We start from the raw sequence: 20135 nt of genomic DNA, 5'->3' as shown, positions 1-20135 counted from the left end.
GCACTATCTGACAAGAAATGGTTGCTACGTTATACTCGCTGAGCGTAACCTCCTTGGTTTTAGAAAGCTTTAGCGAGCGTTGGGCCGCAGTGCCATGAATACAGTGAACTTGTATATACCGTGAACTAGAGGGGTTAAAGGGGGGAAGTAGACCCGAAGCGGAAGCCGTAAGAAAGTGTGCGTGTGCCACCTCTCGTTCAGTCCTTGCAATGTCCGCTGGATAGCGGCGCTTCTATATGCGGAATATATGATGAAAAGATGCGAGATGGTGGTACTTGGAGTGTTTACTAGATGGACGAATGGACACACAGAGAGATGCATGGACGAAAGCACGGATGGCTGCACGGACGGATGGACGCATGGACGGACGCAGGGGCGGGTGTTTGGACGAACGCAGGGGCGGACGCACGGACGCATGGAAGCAAGAACGATAGGACAAACGGATCTTTCGCCCCACTCTCCATCATTCAGCCTGTGGATATGCTGTAGTTGTTTTAGCTGGGATCGATACGTCTCCTTTCGCGGTCTTTTGAATTGTTCACAACCAGATTTAGGATATGCGTGCATCATGCTTCGTATTTGGTGACGTTAGTTGAAAGGATACCTAGAGCACGTAATGTATTCTGTGGGTTGTGATTCGTGGTGCAGCACGTGTCATCCCTGGGTATATATGCTGACGAAAACTGCAGAGGAAGTTGAGTAAGCAGGGAGAGCCTTGGGTATGGCGTGTGCTAGCAGTGCTACCCTCCGCTTGGGATCACGTCAACAACTGGTGGCAGCGGTGGGAATAAACTCGGCGACGAAAAGCGACGTTGACCTGTGGTCAGCCGAAAACCTTAGACTCGGGATTAGGTGAGATCAACGCAACACAAGACTGCATGGTGGACTGTGAGTGCCTTGCTTTGCTCTGGGGTGCATAGAGTGTCTTGGCGCACACCTGAGTTCGATAAGTTAAAACTGCCTAGCAATTGTGGTTATTTTCTCAGCAGAGAGCAGCTTTCATCATGAAATCGAATAAGATAAATAAGTAAGACCTCATAATAATGTGCAAAGAAGTGCAAAGTCTCGATGTAAGTGGATTGTGCAGAAAGCCTCAGCTCATTCAGGCTATACAAGTTTTAGACGCTGACGAAGATGAGTTACGAGAGGGCTGGGAGTCGGTTGGAGGAATTAAGCAGACAGTGATAGAAGAGAATGAGCAAAAAGAACAAGCGGAGGATCGTGAGCTAGATATGAAGAGCATGCATCTGGAGATCCGTAGATTAATGAGCAGTTTACCAGAAGGTCAGCAAGTGCCACACACCACAGTAAACTCTGCCGCTTTTAAAATAAAGGATTTGATGTAATCCTACGAAATTGGTGAGGACATAAGACTCTTTCAGGTCAATTTTGAAAAGACGTGAAAAAATGAGTTGTTCAAGTGCTGCCTGGCCTCATCTTTTGTTGACGTTGCTTCCATGTGAAGCAGCCGACATCATTGCACGATTGAATGCCCAAGATGCTAACGACTACAAAAACGTCAAGCAGGAGCTGTTAGAAAAATTCCGCTTGTCTACTGAAGCCTTTCGGCAGCGTTTTCATAGTGCATCGGTTAAGACAGGCAAGTTCTATGCCTACAACTGAAAGCCTATGCTTACAATCTAGATTAGGACTATGCCAACAATTTGAAAACCAACTTGGTAGAGTAGTTCAAAAGTTCCGAAAGATTTGGCAACCATAATCGGGTCATTGAGTGAATTGGGCTGAAACAGTTTCATAAAGGAGCGCTGGATTCCAGAAAATGTTGGATCACAGATAGAACCCCTGCGACCATTTAGGCAGCTGCCAGGTTAGCAGAAGAATACGCCTCGCGTAGGCCAAACGAGCGTGAACGCCCATAGTCAAGGGCACCCGCAGTTTGGGGCGAGAAGAAAGGACACAAAAGTGACGCCGTCAGGGAAGGCCCGCGAGCAAAGCGGGGTAAAGAAGGGTACGTGTCCGCAAAGAGTAGACAACCGAGTAATGAACCCAGCGAGGGGGCGCAAAATGACAGGACAGAAGGCATTTCGGGGAAAGGTTACCTATGATTTGCTATCGCTGCAACCGCTCGAGACACATTGCTGCTGTTTGCAAAACACGCAGCGACGTCTTTTCGCATGATAGTGACACTGAAGAAAACGATATTTATTTATTTATTTATTTTCTCTCAATGCACAAGGCGTTACAGAGAGGAGTGGTGGAAAAAACAAGTAACAATCTGCACAAACAAATGGAGCATGTTCAAAAAGGGTATGCGTTTATGGTACTCTTGAAGTTGGCCGGGTCAGTGATGGATGCGATGGAAGCGGGAAGGTGATTCCAGTCCGTGCTTGTTTTGGGCACGAATGAATTAAAATGGAGGTTTGTACGGCTGCTTGTAATTCCAACTTTGAAGTGGTGATCGCTGCGGGATGGAATGTAGGATGGCGGCAAAAAAGTGAGTCACTCAGTGAGTGCATGGTATCGTACAACTTGTGGAAGAGGCACAAGCGCGAGATTTTGTGGCGTAATGATAGGCTAGGTAGATTTAAGGTTGACTTCATATGGGTTACGCTTGCTGTACGGGAATATTTCGACAAAATTAAACGAGCGGCGCGATTTTGAATTGCTTCGATGCTACTGATATGGATGTTTACGTGCGGATCCCATACAGATTATGAATATTCTAGCTTTGGTCAGACTAATGTTTTATAGAGCAGAAGTTTCAGTTGCATCAGGGCAAGGGAGAAGTTACGGCGTAAATAACGAAGTGTGCGGTTAGCATTGTTTCTAATAAGGTCAATGTGAGACTGCCAGGAAAGGTTGTCAGAAATTGTAACGCCAAGGTACTTGTAAGAGCTAACTTTAGTAAGGGGAGAAATATTAAGTACGTAGTTAGTAGAAATATTAAATGTTCGACGTGAAACTCTCATTACCTTGCATTTAGTAACATTAAGGTTCATTAGCCAAGTATCACACCAAGATGAAACATTGTCTAAGTCACACTGAAGGGCAAGGTGGTCAGAAGGGGTTTTAATTTCGCGGTAAACAACACAATCATCGGCGAAAAGTTTAATAGAAGAAGAGATGTTATGTGGCAAATCGTTAATGTAAATCAGGAAAAGTAGTGGGCCAAGAACGGATCCTTGGGGGACGCCAGAGGTTACGGGTGAGAGGGGAAGTTGGATTCATTGGCAGTTACAAATTGGGAGCGGTCTATTATAAAGCATTCAATCCATTTTAATATGTTAGCATGAAGATTAAGTTTGCTTAGTTTTAGCAGTAGCAGTTTATGGCACACAGTGTCAAAAGCTTTAGCAAAGTCGAGAAAAATACAGTCAACAAGGGAAGAAGCTTCAATGGCAAGAAAAAGGTCATTAGTAAAGCAGAGAAGTTGGGTCTCACACGAGAACTGTTTCCGGAATCCATGCTGGTGATCACTAAGGAACGAGTTGTTTTCTAAAAAAGTGATTATGTGGGAGTAGATGACGTGTTCCATGAGCTTACACGGTATACTTGTTAACGATATGGGCCTGTAATTGCGGGGGCTATGAACGTCACCTGATTTGTGAAGAGGAACCACCTTTCCCGCTTTCCAGTCGCCCGGGAGGCAATGACATTCCAAAGACTGTGTGAAAAGCTTACACAAGATGACAGATGAGTAAACAGAGGTATTATGCAAAAACTTTGCACAGATATCGTCTTCACCTGGAGCACTGGCTAAGTTCATGTTTTCTATCAATTTTTGTATGCCGACACAGTCAAATAAAAGGGGTTCCGTGGGAACAAAGTTGAGGGTGGGGCTATCGGGAAAGGAAAGTGCTGTAGGTTTAACAAAGCACGATGAAAACACAGAGCTTAAAATGACACAACACTCTTCTTTTGGTACACGGCTGTTATCATCATGGATTAATTCTACCGCCTTTTTTTTTCATTTCCCCTAATCATCTGCCAAAACTTCTGAGGGTTAGTTGCAAGCAGGGAGAGAAGCATTTGTTGATAATAATTTTCTTTTGCAACGGATAATGCGCGAGTGTACTCGCCAGCTGCGTGATGATAAGCAGACCACCTTTCCGCGTTGTTAGTTAGCTTTGCCCTTCGAAAAATTCGTTTCTTTTTATTCAGTAGTCGTTTTAGTGTAGGCGTGAACCAAGGGGACTTTGCGTTTTGCCTAACTCTGCGGAGTGGAATAAAACGATTGGTAAGTTCTGCTACCTTCTGCTTAAAGAATTTCCAGTTTTGTTGCACGGACCTTTCCAGAAATTGCGAAAGGTAATCGTTTATAAAAAGCTGAAGCTCATTATTAATTGAAACATAATCGGCTCTTTTGTAGTCCCTAAAAACTTTTTAGCTATCATTTCTTTTAGTTGTTTTAGTCATGTTAAAATGAATAGCTAGATGGTCGCTTACGCCCGGAATAACTGATAGGGATTTAATTAGGTCGGGATGTGTGGTCAGCACCAAGTCTAGAACTGAGGAGGTGGACAAGGTAATGCGGGTTGGAGCTTTAACCAGCTGGGTAAGGTTAAAGTCTGAACACACATCAAGAAAGGCAGCACTGTCAGCAGACGTTGATGAAATTATTGGGAAAGGGGGAGACCACGAAACATTAGGGAAGTTAGAGTCACCCAGGAGAAACATAGGCACAGCCGGAAACCTTACTCGCAACTTATTTAGTACATCGTGTAATTCATTTGCGAAACCGGTAGTAAGGTTAGGAGGCCGGTAGCAGCCACAAACAACGATATCTTTGTGGTTAATGCGAACACACGTGACAACAATTTCAAGCGGTGAAACAACAGGCACGCTGAACGAGCTACTCTCGTCGCTAATGGCAATCAATACGCCGCCCCCGCACCTCGTACCCCGGTCACAGCGGTAGAATTTAAACTTTTTTGAACAGTTAAATATTTCGTTATTTTCGATTTCCGCGGATAGCCAAGTTTCAGTTACTACGATGACATCAGCTAGACATGTATCTATTAGCGCAGATAGGGCATCACGCTTGTTAGTAACACTTCGAGAATTACATAGCAAAAAAAAAAAAACTCGTGAGCTCGAAAATGCTTATCTAGCTACCAATGTGAAGGAGGAGCGCTGGCCCCTGCGCATTCTGCATTGCTTACTTCGGGAGCAACGTGGACGGGGTTTTCATAAATAGGTCCTGCCTCAGTTACACGATCGGTAACCGCACAATAAACGTAGGCTTTCTTCTTGATTAGTATCTTGTTATACTTCAAGTAATATGGCCGCCCAGTGCTTTTCGCGAAACTTAAAAACTTTTTCTGGATGTGGCGCGTGGCCTTGCACAAATCTTCGCTAACTGACACGGGGGTGCTGCGAAGCATCGATTTCTTAGTAAAGACACTTTCTCTTGTTTTGAACGAACTGAAGCGAACAATAACAGGTCGACATTTGTTCTGTACATATGTTCAAGCCTGTGTGCACGGGAGATGGCTTCATTAGGAAGTTCCAGTTTAAGGGACGCAGACAGGATTTCACGAATTTTTAGCTCCGACTCAGCCCAGGTTTCTGAAGCAGAATCCAATATCCCATAAAAAATTAGGTTCTCCCTACGAGAGCAATCCTCAAAGTCATCAAGCCATGAACTGAGAGCGACACTTTCGTGTCGCACGGCAGCCGTTACAAGACCTTGCATCTGTGCATTGTCTGGAACGCTCTCGAGGGAAATAACATTCTGTTCAAGTACAGTTAGTCGGGTAGTTAAATCTGTTACTTTGGAATTAAGTAGCAACTGGTTTTCTTTAACTTCGTTAATAGTCTTCTGCAAGTTGTCATGGCGCTCATCCAAGTGTGCGGTTAGTTTGCTGATGGCGGCTAATACTACGCTATTCGGACCAGGATTCTGTTCAATATCCCCGCAAAGAAGTTCCTTTATATCGACAAAACACTCTGCGACTATATCAAGCAACACATGTGGGCATGGAAGGAGCAGCAGACAATAGTTGCTAGATCGCTTAGCGCTGTAATCTTGGGAGGGACCAACCTGTACGAAAAGCCAAAAGTGGTTGGATGAGACCATGGTGGCGGCGGCTCCGTTCCACGGCCCACTGAGGCGCGCGGTGCAAGGCTGGCTGTATTTGTAGTTTTCTGGGTGGCTTGACGATGTTGATGTGGTTGGCTTGGTGGCAGCGTAAGGGGTTACCGGAACGGGAGGTTGAAGTGGCACCGGGCAACAACGGCTCGGGTCGGGCTGGGGAGGGCACGTGCCGTATGGCGTGCCAGGCGCATGTGGTTCCACGCAGTCTGGCGAGCTCGTGCTGATGACTGCGAACAACTGTACGAAAAGCAAAAAGTGCTTGGATGAGACCATGGTGGCGGCCGCTCCGTTCCACTGCCCACTGAGGCGCGCGGTGCAAGGCTGGCTGTATTTGTAGTTTTCTGGGTGGCTTGACGATGTTGATGTGGTTGGCTTGGTGGCAGCGTAAGGGGTTATCGGAACGGGAGGTTGAAGTGGCACCGGGCAACAACGGCTCGGTTCGGGCTGGGGAGGGCACGTGCCGTATGGCGTGCCAGGCGCATGTGGTTCCACGCAGTCTGGCGAGCTCGTGCTGATGACTGCGAACAACTGTACGAAAAGCAAAAAGTGCTTGGGTGAGACCATGGTGGTGGCCGCTCCGTTCCACTGCCCACTCACTGTTAAACTGTTAGCATCCTATATCCATACTTTGACAGTCAATGGGAAAGAATGCAAAGTGCTGAGGGATTGTGTGGCCACACTAGATGTCATTCATCCGTCCCTAATAAGCGCGGATAATTACACCGGTGAATGCGCGTGGATAAGGCAAGTGATTGAGACGCAGAGTTTCTGTCTGCCAGTTTCTAAAGTAATTGTCAAGGGCCCTTTTGGTAGGTTGGAGACTGAAGCGGCAGTGTCAAAGCACCTGCCTTTTCTGTACCCATACCTGTTTTCAAACAAATTGGACCAACTCTTTAAAGACAAGTGTTTAAACTTCTGTGAGGGGACAGTCTTGGCTCTCACGTGATCCAAGACCCGAGAAATTGCAGATAAGCTCACACACGAGCAGATTGCAGAGACGAGTGCACTCGATGACAAAATAATAGGTGTCGCAGGAATTATTTCTGAGGAAAGAAACACAGAGGCATTGGCGGAAAATCCAGCTACAAGTTCTGAACTGGCGGGAGTAGTGGAACCGAGCTCGCTCGCGTTCCAAAAGTTGCGAACCCTCAGTGCCAGTACAATGCGCAAAGACCAGGCAGCCGACCAATGTAACAAGCGGCTGGATATCCATCCGCAGAAAGGTGTGGCGCGAAAGAACGTGAAGTTTTTTTTTGAAAGGAGGGAATCTTGTATCGTGAGTATCAAGATAGCCGTCAGAGATCTTTTAAACAGCTGCTTGTTCCCGCTAAGCAGAGAGGAGAAATCCTTCACATGGCCCATGATAACTCGTGGTCAGGACACTTGGGGATAAAAAAACAAAAGCAAGAGTGTTGCAGGATTTTTACTGGCCGGGTTGTTTGCGCGACGCAGAACAGTTTGTTAATCTTTGCGATGTGTGCTGGCGTGTGGAGAAACCGAATGACTAGTGGAAAGCACCACTTAAACTGGTTCCCATAATAACTGAGCTATTTCGGCGGGTTGTCATAGACACAGTCGGATCTTGTCCAGTGACATTGTCGGGACACAAATACCTACTGACTATGCTCTGTCCCGCCACTAAATTTTCGAAAGCTATTCTACTATAAGAACTTAGTTTGTCTGAATTAGTTGTCGGGCTCCTGAGCATTCTCTCTCGCGTGGGGTTTCTGGCACAACTCTAAAGCAATCAAGGCAATGTCTTCACAAGCGTCTAAACGACAACTTTTTTAGAGCGATGTGGAATAAAAGTAATACGCAGCTCATCCCCAGACATCCATCATCCCCAGACACAGTGTAGAGAGGTGGCATTCAGCGCTTCAACGAGTGCTAAGGACTCCGTGTAAAGAGAACTGTCGCGATTGGGAACGCTGTCTCCCCGCAGCTATGTTTGCGTTGCGTACAGTTCCACACGAGTCGACAGAGTTCAGTCCGGCGGAATCGGTATATGGTCGTGAACCGCGATCGCCTCCCCGCGTGCTTATTGAGATTTGGTCAGGAAGCGATGAACATACGACAGTAGTCGATTACATTCTTCACTTGCTCAAAATAATTAGCATAGCACAGGAAATTGCGGAGGCATGTATGAGCTCGTCGCAGCTGAAAGCCAAAGCGTACTACGACTGAACAGCCAGAAAGAGAGTTTTCAAAGTGAACGACCATATAATGCTGCTACGACCTTCGAAGTCTAATAAACTTGAAGTGCAGTGGGAGGGCCCAGCTGACGTCTAAAAAAACTTTCATACACCAACTACTCAATGAAGCTAGGAGCGCGTCAGAAAGGCGTGAAAATATGTCATGTAAACTTGATGAGAGAGTACGTTGAGAGACATGCCGTCGTGTGCCTTTCGCTCAATAGCTACGAAGAGATTCCCATGGAGTCTCCTCCTGGTTTCGGAGAACTAGATCGGTCAGAAGCACTGAATGCGCAATTGAAGAAGATGGTTAGTCACACGAATTTGACCGGTGACCAATTTCAGAACTTGGAGAACCTGATCGAGGAGTTCAAGGGTTTGTTTTCAGACAGACCGGGAAGAACAGATGAGATAGTCTATGATATTGAGTTGACATCCGATGAGCTAGTCAAGACGAAACCATACCACGTATTTCTGAAGCAGCGAGATACGATGCAAAAAGTTCAAAGGATGCTCGAGTTATGAAGGAGAGTGATAGCGACTACGCTTCTCCCATGATCATGGTGGAAGTTCCCGGAAAGGAGCCACGTCCATGCATAGATTATCAGTGGCTGAACTCCAAGACGAGAGATCAGTTCTATCCTATCCCTAACCTCGAGGAAAGGATAGAGACCGTCAGTAAGGCGCGGTACATTTTTACTCTTGATCTCATTCGCGGGTACTGGCAGGTGCCGTTGACGGCGCGAGCAAGTTGCTATGCCACATTCGTAACACCCTTTGGATCATTCCGTACACTGATGCTAAGTTTCAGGCTCAAGAATGCCCCATTTCGTTTTTCTAAACTCACGGACAGGGTGCTGCATGGTTTAAACGACTTTGCGTTGCCTTACCTTGATGACATCGCCATTTTTTCAGACTCTTGGGAGGTACATCTGAATCGCCTAAGGAAAGTGTTTGAGCGTCTGTGTAAGGCTGGTTTGACAGTAAAGGCAGAAAAATGTAACTTGGGTAGCACTCAAGTAAGCTACCTGGGACATGTAGCCGGGCAAGGACGTCGGATGCCCTCTGCTGCAAACGTGGAGGCCATCGCATCCTACCCACGACCCAAGATGAAAGCTGACATATATGCACTTTTTTTTTGGGGGGGGGGGGGGGCCTTACGGGCTATCTACTATCAGCACTACCTAAGAAACTATTCGGAATTGGCGAGTTCACTCACTGATGCACTGCGAAAAAAGGAACCCAGGGGATGAAAAAGCAGAAATCGTTCCAAAATTTGAAGTCGGCGCTTATCAGCCGTCCCATTTTGCGGGCACCTTATTATGTCGACCATTCATTCTGCAATGCGATGCCAGTGACAGTGGCATGGGAGTGGTACTTTGTCTTCGGGACGAGGCCGGGATGAACATCTTATTGTGTGCATTTGCCGGAAGCTAACTGTTTGAGATGAGGCATACAGTGCCTCTGAGAAAGAGTCTGCCTGCCTCGTTGGGGCTGCACTAAAACTGTCCTGCTATCTTTCAGGCACCCGATTCACCTTTCAGGCTGATCACTGCCCGCTCAAATGGCTGCAAAACATGTCGCCCAAAAGAGGCCATTTACTCTGGTGGAGTCTGGCACTTCAGCAGTATAACTTTCATGTTGATTACAGGAAAGGAAAAATGAACAGTAATGCTGATGGCCTAAGTAGATCTTCAGTATAAGGACGTTTAAGAAAACTGTTCACTCGAAGTCTTGTATTCTGTTTGCCCATTTATACCCTTATCAAATGCGTGGCTTGAGTACTCCAAGGAAGATTATGAGTGCTGCTCTCGTGTTTTAATTGTAATGTAATGTATAAGGACTGTTTTGTTTTAAGCTTTATTAGGACTCGGTGTGTCTAAGAGCGGAAAGGATGCTCTCCAGTGCTTGGGCTTGGGTGTGTCTGTTTGTGCGAACCTAGCAAGAAGGCCCTCCCACAAAATGTTTGAAAATGACATGATGCGTCATCGGCAGAGAGTTGGAGGACGTCACCTAACAACGACACTTCGGTCAACCTATTTAGCTGGTCCCCCCCCCTCAGGTCGTGTCTCCAGCCTGGAGACAAGCTGTTACGTGCGATGAGGCCTCCCTCTTTACGTGGGCGCCGGGATCAAATAAAAGCACCCGGTTCACTTTGTGAAGATAGGGAGGAGCGCGAAGACGCCCGGCTCTTTTTCATATACTGGGAGGCAAGGCCACAACACCGCGTTTCCGCCGTAGACGCAAGTTGGACCATCAGGCTTTGCGTCTCTGACTGGTGGGCCGTCGATGCTCAAATCAACACCACATGTCTAGGCAATGGCCCTCGGAGACGCCGAGCCCGTGACCGCCGTGCGACAAAGCATAGGTGGTTGAACCGAGCACCCTGCTCGCTTGAAGCAAACTTCGCTGGAGGAGGCAGTATCGCCGGGACCATATGCGTGTTTGTGTTGTGTAGGTGTGTATGTTGAGCGCGGTGCCGGCATGATGACGCTAGGAAGGACTGTAAGGCCTGTGATTGGACAGCGTGGCCCGGACCCATTCCACGATTTGGGGATCTGGGGAGAAAGAGCTCTATTTATTGAGCCCCCCCCCCCCCCCCAGTGCCTTCGAAGGGGCTCTCAAAATGTATACTATGTAAATAAACTCTCTTTAAGTCTCTCTTCCTCCTCCTTCGGCGTCTTCATCCTGGATCTCCGGTGCCGCAAGAGCGAGTCGCAACAGCATCGACCACGAGCCCTTGAGCTCTGGTGGCGGCCAACTACCCACAGTTGGCCTTCAAAGGTATGGCTGAGCAGAGCACTCTCCCAGCGCGTTCGGTTCGGGGCTGCGTCCTCGTCTGGAGCCCCACCTCTTGCGAAATTCTATAGCATGTGTTCCAGGGTTGTCCTGGCCTCGCAAGACTTGCAGCGCGACGCATAAAGCTCTGGGTAACAGAGATTCATGATAACCGAATGCGGAAAGGTCTTGGTCTGCAGCTGTCACAACGCGACCGCCTGCCTTTTGTACAGTATTTGGTGTGGTGGCGGAAATTTGCAACTGACCAATATGCAATGCTGTGTGATATCTTTAAAACTTTTGAGGCGATCCTCCCACTCGCATTCTTCACCCGACGTCACGGCCGAGGCGTCGGTGGTGATGGTGGTGGCTCGGTCCTTAAGCCCTCGAATCGCCCCGCGCGCTACCTCGTTCACGGCGAGCGAGAAAGTGTGGGCGGGTTCCTATATTACGTAAACATCTCTATTTCATATTTTGCCCACAAGTAAAATTTCTAACGCCTCGAAAGAGACACGGCCGTTGGTGGAATTGCGGACTGCCGTCTGAGAGTCGCTGATAACCACATCGGCCGTCGTGGGGGCCACTGCGAGCGCAATAGCGACTTCCGATGCTGTCTCCACGTGCTTCGTGCGTACCGTGACGCTAGTCTTGCAAACGTTCTGGTGATCTATTACAGCGGCCGCGAAGCAGTGCTTGCGCGCACTGCCTCTCTACATTGGCCATACTTTCTCTTTATGTCCTGCGCTCTCTTTTCCAGTCTACCCCTTTGGTACTCGGGATGCCTGTTCTTTGGCAAAGGAAGGATGGCCAGCCTATGCCGTACGTGGCTTCGTACGTCGAATTTGACAACGTGCTGAGTGTGATATCTAATTTCTAAACTATCTAGTATGTGTCTGCCCGTAGTGCTTTTGGAAAGGTGCTCGTACTGCGCTATGGTCTGTTCCTCTATCGATTCCTTCGGCGTGATGTGGAGGCGCAGATCGAGTAATTTACTCGTGCTCGTGTTCACAGGTAGCCCTATCGCTGGTTTGTACGCCTACATCTTTCTCTTTTCCGCAACCTGCCACTTGAGGTAGGATGCTACGTACGTTGTTTGGCTCATTATGAAGGCTTGAACTAGCCTTATCATGTTGCCCTCTTTCATCTCGCTGTGTCGGTTTGCTATGCGTTTTAGTAGTCGGATGGTCTGAGAAACTGCGCCTTCTAGTCTCCTGATGGTTTCCCCATTGTGGCCATTTGCCGGGATGTGTAAGCCGGGAACACGTATACTATCTACACTTGGCATGGGTCGCTTATCGTATGTCGTTAGTCGTATGTCTCTACAGGGACCATCAGTTACCTCACCGTTTGGCTTTCAGCCCTTTCGAGTGGGTTTGTATACGAAAAGTTCTGATTTTTCCGAAGAGCAGCTCAAGCCGGTGTTCAATAAGTATCGCTCAACAGTCTCTATTGAAGTCATGAAAACAGCGAGATCAGCCTGGTGTTCTCTAGCTGCATTCGTTTACCTGGCTTCGGTATCAGCACGATGTGAGCAGTGTTCTATTGTTGGGGCAGCTTTCCTTATTCCCAGAACGCGTTCAAAAACACCATAAGTTTTTTTTGTCAATTTATCGTCTAGATTCCTGAGTGTTTTATTTGTAATTCTGTCGGGGCCGGGCGACGATGTGGTGTTAGCCTTTTGTAATACTTCCCTGGTCTCTGACTCGCAAATCGGTCTGTCTAGAACTTCGTTGACTGTACCTCTGTAATCAGGATGCACTTGCGACCAGGTAGAGCAGATTTACCGTTGGGTGATCTCCCGTAATATATCCTGCTCAGAGCCTTCATACGCATGTATGATTCTGCTGATGTTCTGTCTGTAAGTGGTTTTCGTCTCATGCAGAGCTAGCAGGTACCTAAGTAAGTTTCTCGCTTTTGCGAACCCTAGTTGGTTCTCCATGCTACTGCAGGTATTCTCACTGTTGCTTGCATAGCTGCTGCGCGTTACTCTCGATGTCCCTATTTAGCTTTGTGATCGTTTTTCTAAGTGGTCCGTAGAGCCTCTACCTTTTCTATTTTGCCTGCAAATTTCGTTTCACCTCCCACGTCTGTAAGAGTCTGCTGTCTAAAATTTCAAGTTCTGCTTTTGGCGGGACAAATTGCGTTGCCGAGGCAATGTTCCCCTTCAGCGAGTTGGTCTATGCACCAATATCCGTAATTCATTCCTCCTATTTTCTCCACTTTTTGATTCTTCTTAATTTGTTCCACTCGACCAGTTTAAACTATTTGCCTCTAGTCTTGCTCGGTCTTGTTCTGGCTTTAATCTCTATTATAAAATAATTCTTACCCAGATCTTGCTGCGTTTTAATGCACGTGAATCGACAATGTTTTTTCGTAACGGTCAAGTTCGGTGGGGTGTCTACGCTAACGCTGTTACTTCTTTGTGTTGAAAAGGAGGGGTCGGTAATGACTCACGAGGGCCAGCCCCTCTTGTTGCGCGTGGAGCCACCCGTTTCTACCCTTGACATTTTCGAATTTCTAGCCCCACGCGGTGTGCTGAGCGTCAGAGTGCCCGGTAACTAGTACCGCCTGTGTGTTCGCGATTGCGATCGTTTTTTTAATCAGCGTGCCGAATCCTTCTTTGCGTCATGGACTGCTGTGAGCATTCAAGAGGGAAAGGCTGCTAGCTACCTTCCGAGGGTATTATTTCTATTAAAGTGTGTTCGCTTTCGTTAATTTCTGTATCGTGCTGGATGGCAGTAAGATTTCGTCTAACCATTGTGGTAACGGCCGATCTCTCTCCCATGGTGCCACTGTAAGGCCTCTAGTTCGACAATTTCGCATTTCTGTTAGTTTCTCGTAATATTATATTATCCGGATTTTTTTCTTTTTGATCAGATATTGCTGTAAATTATATCGTTTTCTTTTGTAACCCCTGCAATTCCATTACCAGATTGAGTACGTGTTGTGAGTAGCCATCGGGGTATTATGACTTTTCAGTGATCTCGCTCGTGTCTGTTATCGCAGGCCTGCTGTAAGGTTTTTTAGTCGTTTTATTAGGCACTCAAATGCTTGCTTGAGAACCACTCCTAGGTAATCTGACTACCACTGATACTTTTGCTTCAAGCTCACCTACGCGCGTTTGCATGGAGCCTAAATGTTTCTGTATCTGCTGTTGCATTGTGGCGAACTGCTGCTACATCAGTTTTGTAATCCGAACGAACATGTTCTTCATTTTCTTTTCAAGTGCTTTGTTATCTTGCTCCATTCCGATTTCTACTTCTTCCCGCACCAGTTTTGTCGGACTATCTCGCCTCTACGTTTTTCTTTCACTGCAACCTGAATCTACGTCTATAGCCCTTCGTTTTGTGGGCATAGTCACTTCTTCATCAATATCAATTGTTTCCACCAGAATCTTGGCTATTTGTTCTACGTCTCTACTGTTATTGCCAGCGTTTCTCAATCTAGCATTATCTTCTTTAAGAATGCTAATCTCCTCTCGAAGTGTAGCGTCGTCCTTAGTAAATGCATAAGCAATTGCTTATTTTCAACCAACTCTTTGTTAGTCTCGGCATTAGCATTGGAGGGAGCAGCCTCGACCTTCACGCGTCTGCCGGATACGGCATCTGCCTTGCTCACCTTGAACGGTCTGGGGTGTCCACTTGCGGCTCCTGCTCTCTCTTTCTATGTCGGTGTTGTTCCAGACCTACGGGTTGACGTACTCCGGGATCCGGAACAGGCCCTCGGCTGGTCTCTGTCTCCCTTATAGCGGCTTCTCGATCGGCAGCGGGTGCAGGAGTGGGAGCGTGAGCTCGACTGATTCTTGCGTCTGTCGTCCAACGCAGTGGTGTCGTGGATGCGCTCTTCGTTCTCCGTGCTTCTGTACTCACTCAAGGTGTTTTTTGTAGCTTTCCTTCCCACTGTCGCCTCTTGACGAAGTATGGGGTCTTACACCTGGCCTTGCAATTCCTGCCACCAGTCATACTGTCCCTGCTGCGGAAAAGGCACTTAAGCTCGCACCGATAACCGGTGGTGAGCTCAGCGCTGCCACCTCCACGACAAAATTATGCCTGGAACTTGAGCCGCGAATGCTCTGCCCTACCTTCTGTTTTACCCTCCTCTGGTACAAACGCGAGCGTCTCCAGCGGCTACCCCTTGCCAACACAGCAATGCTCTCACAGTTGCTCCGAGTAGCCGTGATGTCTAGTGACAGAGCGGTATGGTTATGTCACGTGACTGAGCGGTACAGAGTTGAGCGGTCTCACTCGGTCGCCGGTCGCAACACAAGGCAGGAGGCATGGCCTCAGAGACAACGTGCTGGCGCGAGGCTCCCAATTTAAAAGAGAGTGACGCTCCAGGCATAGTTTTTCAAGGTGGTGTTGGCCCTGAAATACCATGATCGCATGATTGGTGCGACCCATCCTCTAGACGTGTAATATGCAGGGTTCCTCTCGTTCACTAGGCTTTTCTCGATATCTTCGAAGGTATCGTAGCCCGTGTTACGACCGTCATCATTATTGAAGTTTTTTGGCCTTCGGGAACGGGATGAAAATATTTCGACGCATTCTAAGCAAGGGTGTGCCGTCAAGACGGCTTCATTTAAGCTCGGCAAAACCTGAACGAGGGGTTCGGTACTGGTTCGCGCAAAGAAAATGCACGAGCCAAGAGAGGCGATTGTGAGCTCGACTGAAGAAAGGCCATTCTGTTCGCTGTGATCAAGGCTTTCGAGGCAGACAAGGAGCTAGCTGGGCCTTTTTCGAGGTCACCGATGATCTGGAAATCTCGGAACCAGCATAGTATTTGCAGTTCAGGCTGAAAGCTAAAGCCACACTGGTTGTGGCTGCATCTTGCGAAGAGAATCGGAGCCCCGGATATGCGCAGCTAAGCCACAGCTTCTAGCAAACAAGTGGGGTTGAAGGAAAGGAAAGAGCACTATCTGCTGTAGCCCTTGCGGGAGCCCACCTCGACGACGAGGGATTAGTCAACCACTCCTCCTTCCCCCTTTCTTCATAAGATCAGCTGAATGGGGTGGCATATTTTGACGATATGCTGGCACACCACTACATTGCCCTACCCAAACAGTCAGGCAAGTTCGACACGTGTACTGGCAGCCGGTTTTTTGTACCTCACCCAACTTCCAGAAGAATCTTGGAAACCAATATCATCGGACGTGCGCGAAACTTGGTGACGTGAGCGAAAAACGTCGGTGCCGTGCATTTGTGACCATATTTGGGCATCGTATAGACTGTGCCCTCTCCGCATGCATTGTGTGGTGTCTTTCCTCTTCTTCGTGGGTGGATCACCTAGGCGATGGAGCGCCCTATTGGCGAAAGCCGCGGGCAATGCGCCCGGGTGTTGGCAACGAGGCGCTATGTAAGCTGAAGACTTTCGTGTATTTCAAATTCTACAGTTCAACAGTTTTCATGTACAGTTCTTCACTTCTCGTTCTCCTTCTCGGTTACTAACCTTGTAGATAAATTGTCGTCGTTTTTACGAGCACCTCATCAGATTTGTTCGATGATGGGTCCTACGACGGAGGCCCGCTACCAAACTGAGACCCGCAGGACTCGGAGTAGTAACACCCGGTATCTCTCAGATGATTCCTTTCGACGTATCTTCCGGAGCCCTCATGTATGCGGTGACTTCGTACGTTCTGTCTCCTATGCGGAAGGCCTTCATTGCAGTGTATTTTTCTGGTCTTGCGAGCACTGGTGCACTTACTACAATGATGTTCTTCCACTTGTTCATTCAAATCGAGTCCTTTCTGCGATCCTTTGGTCGGATGAAGACCTTGATTTCTTCTTTTGGAAGGTGAGACTTCTTTAGAGCCGCGCTCATTTTCTAAATGTTCCTACACGCTCGTGTCTTATGGCCCTCAGCGTCCGCTGATGTGGCGTGTCCTTGCCTGCCTGTGGTAATGTCCGCGTCTGTTGCCCTGTTATTCTTCTTACGTGCATGGATCGTTTTCCAGCCTTTTCTTCTGGAGTTTCCTCTCCAGAGATGTCGTCTGCGTCCTTAAGACGATATCCATCGTGTTAGGCTGCGAGGTGAGTCAGGGAGCTTCTTGCACTTTCTTCGGTGAAGCTACAGCTGAGGCCACGGTTACGGTTCGCGTCGGCTGGTCATTGTTAGGGTTAGCACTGCCGTCGGTGTCGCACGAGCAGGAAGTAGGTGTAGTGGCCAAGAGATAGCTTATCTAAATAAACTGTAGCTGTCAGTAAGGATCGATGACCTTCCCAGATCGTTTCAAAAGTTCGTAGTTTCGCTACTATCCTTCAAAGTAGGCGGATCTTCCCAGCAGTGCGTCTGCTTGCTCCGACCCCCTAGCGGCGAATTGTTGCAAGATAAGAAGCATTTTCATTTTTCTTTACAACGTTTATAGACTGGTGGCGTCGCAATAGCCTTGAGCGAACGACGCTTGGCTATAACCAAAAAAGTACGTCATGCTCTGGTAACGTTGAGCGTTTGAGCGAAACGGGGAACACAGCATGAAATTGGTCAGCTAAAGGCCAAACCTTGGCACGCCCGCACGCCCGCACGCCTGGTTCCTCTCCGTTTTTCTGGACCGTTTCTGTTTTCAGCTGGTCTGGAGACGGAGGCTGTTCATGGTGGGATCGCATGAGCAGAATGCATGCGCGCGCTGATTGGCCGACGCGATGTTCGCGAAGTGCTGGCAACTGTTCGGCAAAACAGAGGTGCTCGGTGGCAACTATCATCAGCAGACGAGACAAAACGTATACTTTTGGCCATGCGGATTCAAGTTAAGTGAATTACGTACGTGCACTGCTAAGTTTTGTTCTGCAGCGGCACGAGTTGCATGGTTGTGGTCTTGCACGCTAGAAACGCTATAGAAGGACTTTAACCTGCGCGATTGTTGATATTCGTTTAAGCGGTGGTATCTAGCATGTAATCAGCTCATCTGCACTTGATTGAGTCCGTTGTGACATCGCAGTGCTTGAACGTGCCTGCGCTTCAACTTGTTCGAACACAACGTTCCCGAACACGTTTCAAACCCAATGATTCAGGTAAGGAGCGTGTCGGCAACAGCGAGGCACGCTGACGACATTCAGGCCATTGATCGCGAGTTAGCAAACATGTAAGTGGAGACAGACAGACACAGAACTTAGTTTGTCCTGCTGCTAAGAAACGCCACTCCTTTCGAGCAGCGCCACGGGCCGCTATAATGAAGTGCGCAGCGCCGGTACGAAGGGAGTGCCACAAATCATGCATTACCAACCTGCCTTGGCCGGGCCTCACGCGCACCTGCACCCCCCCTCCCCTCTGTGACCTTTTATCTGAAGGCAAACATAGCAGTTTTGACGTGAAGTAGATTTTTGCTTGCAAGTTTTGCGTCTAAGTTGGAGGCTTTCTACATTTGGGTTAATTTTACCTGTCACTTTTATATATCGATTCTAGTTTTCTAACATTTTTTTCGATTCGCCCATTTTTTTTTCTTTACCTGAGCAGGATTCATGACCCTACCAAACTTGAAATGATAGGGGAGATCACACAGATAGTGCAATCTTTAAATTCACACACAGGCCCGTGGGAAGGCACACACTTAAAGAACATAACGAAATGTACCCAGTGTGAGACAGCATAAAAGCAAACATTCGTACAAAGTGCGCGGACAAGTTTCGATGCTCCCTTTACGTCGAAAGATTCACTACAAATGACACAAGCAGAGACATCAATCATATGGTACTGCACAATGGAGATAGAAAGAAAAATTAACAGTGTGGTGTCTATAACCTCATGTGTTTCCCATTTTTTTCCAAGTGGATGTAACCTGAATGGTAATAAAAACCAATCAGAGTCATTCATGATCAATGAAGAGGAATACTAGCATCATTCCTTTTGCCCCGCTGCGGTGGTCTAGTGGCTAAGGTACGCGGCTGCTGACCCGCAGGGCGCGGGTTCGAATCCCGGCTGTGGCAGCTGCATTTCCGATGAAGGCGGAAATGTTGTAGGCCCGTGTGCTCAGATTTGGGTGCACGTTAAAGAACGCCAGGTGGTCTAAATTTCCGGAGTCCTCCACTACGGCGTCTCTCATAATCATATAGTGGTTTTGAGACGTTAAACCCCACATATCAATCAATCAAATCAGCATCATTCCTTGGACACCAAGATCAGAGCGGAATGAAAACAGAACGTTGTGCAGTTCTTGTTTATTTACAACCCACGTGTGCATAGCTCTTCGCAATGTAAGAGATGTCAATTGATGTGATACTAAATGTGTGCTTAGAACGCTAAAGGAGATGTTGAGTTAACCGTTCGGTTGGTTTTATACAAGCCAAGCAAGTAATAATTAAAAGAAGGAAATTTAAAGGGTTCGTATTTCTGTTTAACTTGACCTTAATAAAAACCGCAAGATCAGTAAGACAATAAAGGTATGGGGAATGTCAACTGTACTGTTTTAAATATATCGTAGCAATTGTATTATACCTGCGCATAACAACAAAGTGGACAAAAACTTTATTTCTACCGGCAAGCACCAAACCTGCTACCTTCAAATGATGCATCTCATGCTGTACCAATGCCCACATTACCCAAGGTGGCAGGTTCAGTATCTGTCCGGGGCAACTTTTTTTCCGTTCACTTTGTTTTATTCACATCCATATCACAATTATACATTTACAGCAGTGCAGTTTAGGCCCCTTGTACCTTTCTTTTGCTACATTTGTTTACTGGTTTTCATTATCCTGCATAGGTGAAACTGAAAATTTTGAAAGAATGCAGCAGCACCCGAATGATTTCATTAAGGGCAATGCAAGCTTGAATGCCATAACGGATCATCACCTGAACACTAACTTCATCATCAACTGTAATTGATTGATTGATATGTGGAGTTAACGTCTTAAAACCACCATATTAATATGAGAGACGCCATAGTGGAGGGTCTAGAAAATTTGACCACCTGCGGTTCTTTAACATGCACCCAAATCTGAGCACATAGGTCTAAAACATTTCCACCTCCATCGGAAATGCAGCCGCCGCAGCCGGGATTCGATTTCGGGACCTGCGGGACCTGCGGGACTAGCGGGGGTACCTTAGCCACTAGACCACCGCGGCGGGGCCATCAACTGTAGTTCTTCAGGCATAATTGTGACAGAGAAGTACCTATTGAC

The 20135-nt window shown here is 47.5% G+C and overlaps 1 protein-coding gene across 8 annotated transcripts in view; it reads left to right on the top strand.

The window, feature by feature from the left end:
- Positions 1 to 20135, top strand: part of LOC119173523 (solute carrier family 41 member 3) — an 880209-nt gene that overhangs the window by 368830 nt on the left and 491244 nt on the right. The window lies entirely within an intron of this gene.

The sequence above is a fragment of the Rhipicephalus microplus genome, chromosome 5 (assembly GCF_043290135.1).
Source record: "Rhipicephalus microplus isolate Deutch F79 chromosome 5, USDA_Rmic, whole genome shotgun sequence".
Classification (NCBI taxonomy): Eukaryota; Metazoa; Arthropoda; class Arachnida; order Ixodida; family Ixodidae; genus Rhipicephalus; species Rhipicephalus microplus.
The sequence above is the reverse complement of the archived record's forward strand: the minus strand, read 5'-3'. Positions and strand labels throughout refer to the sequence as shown.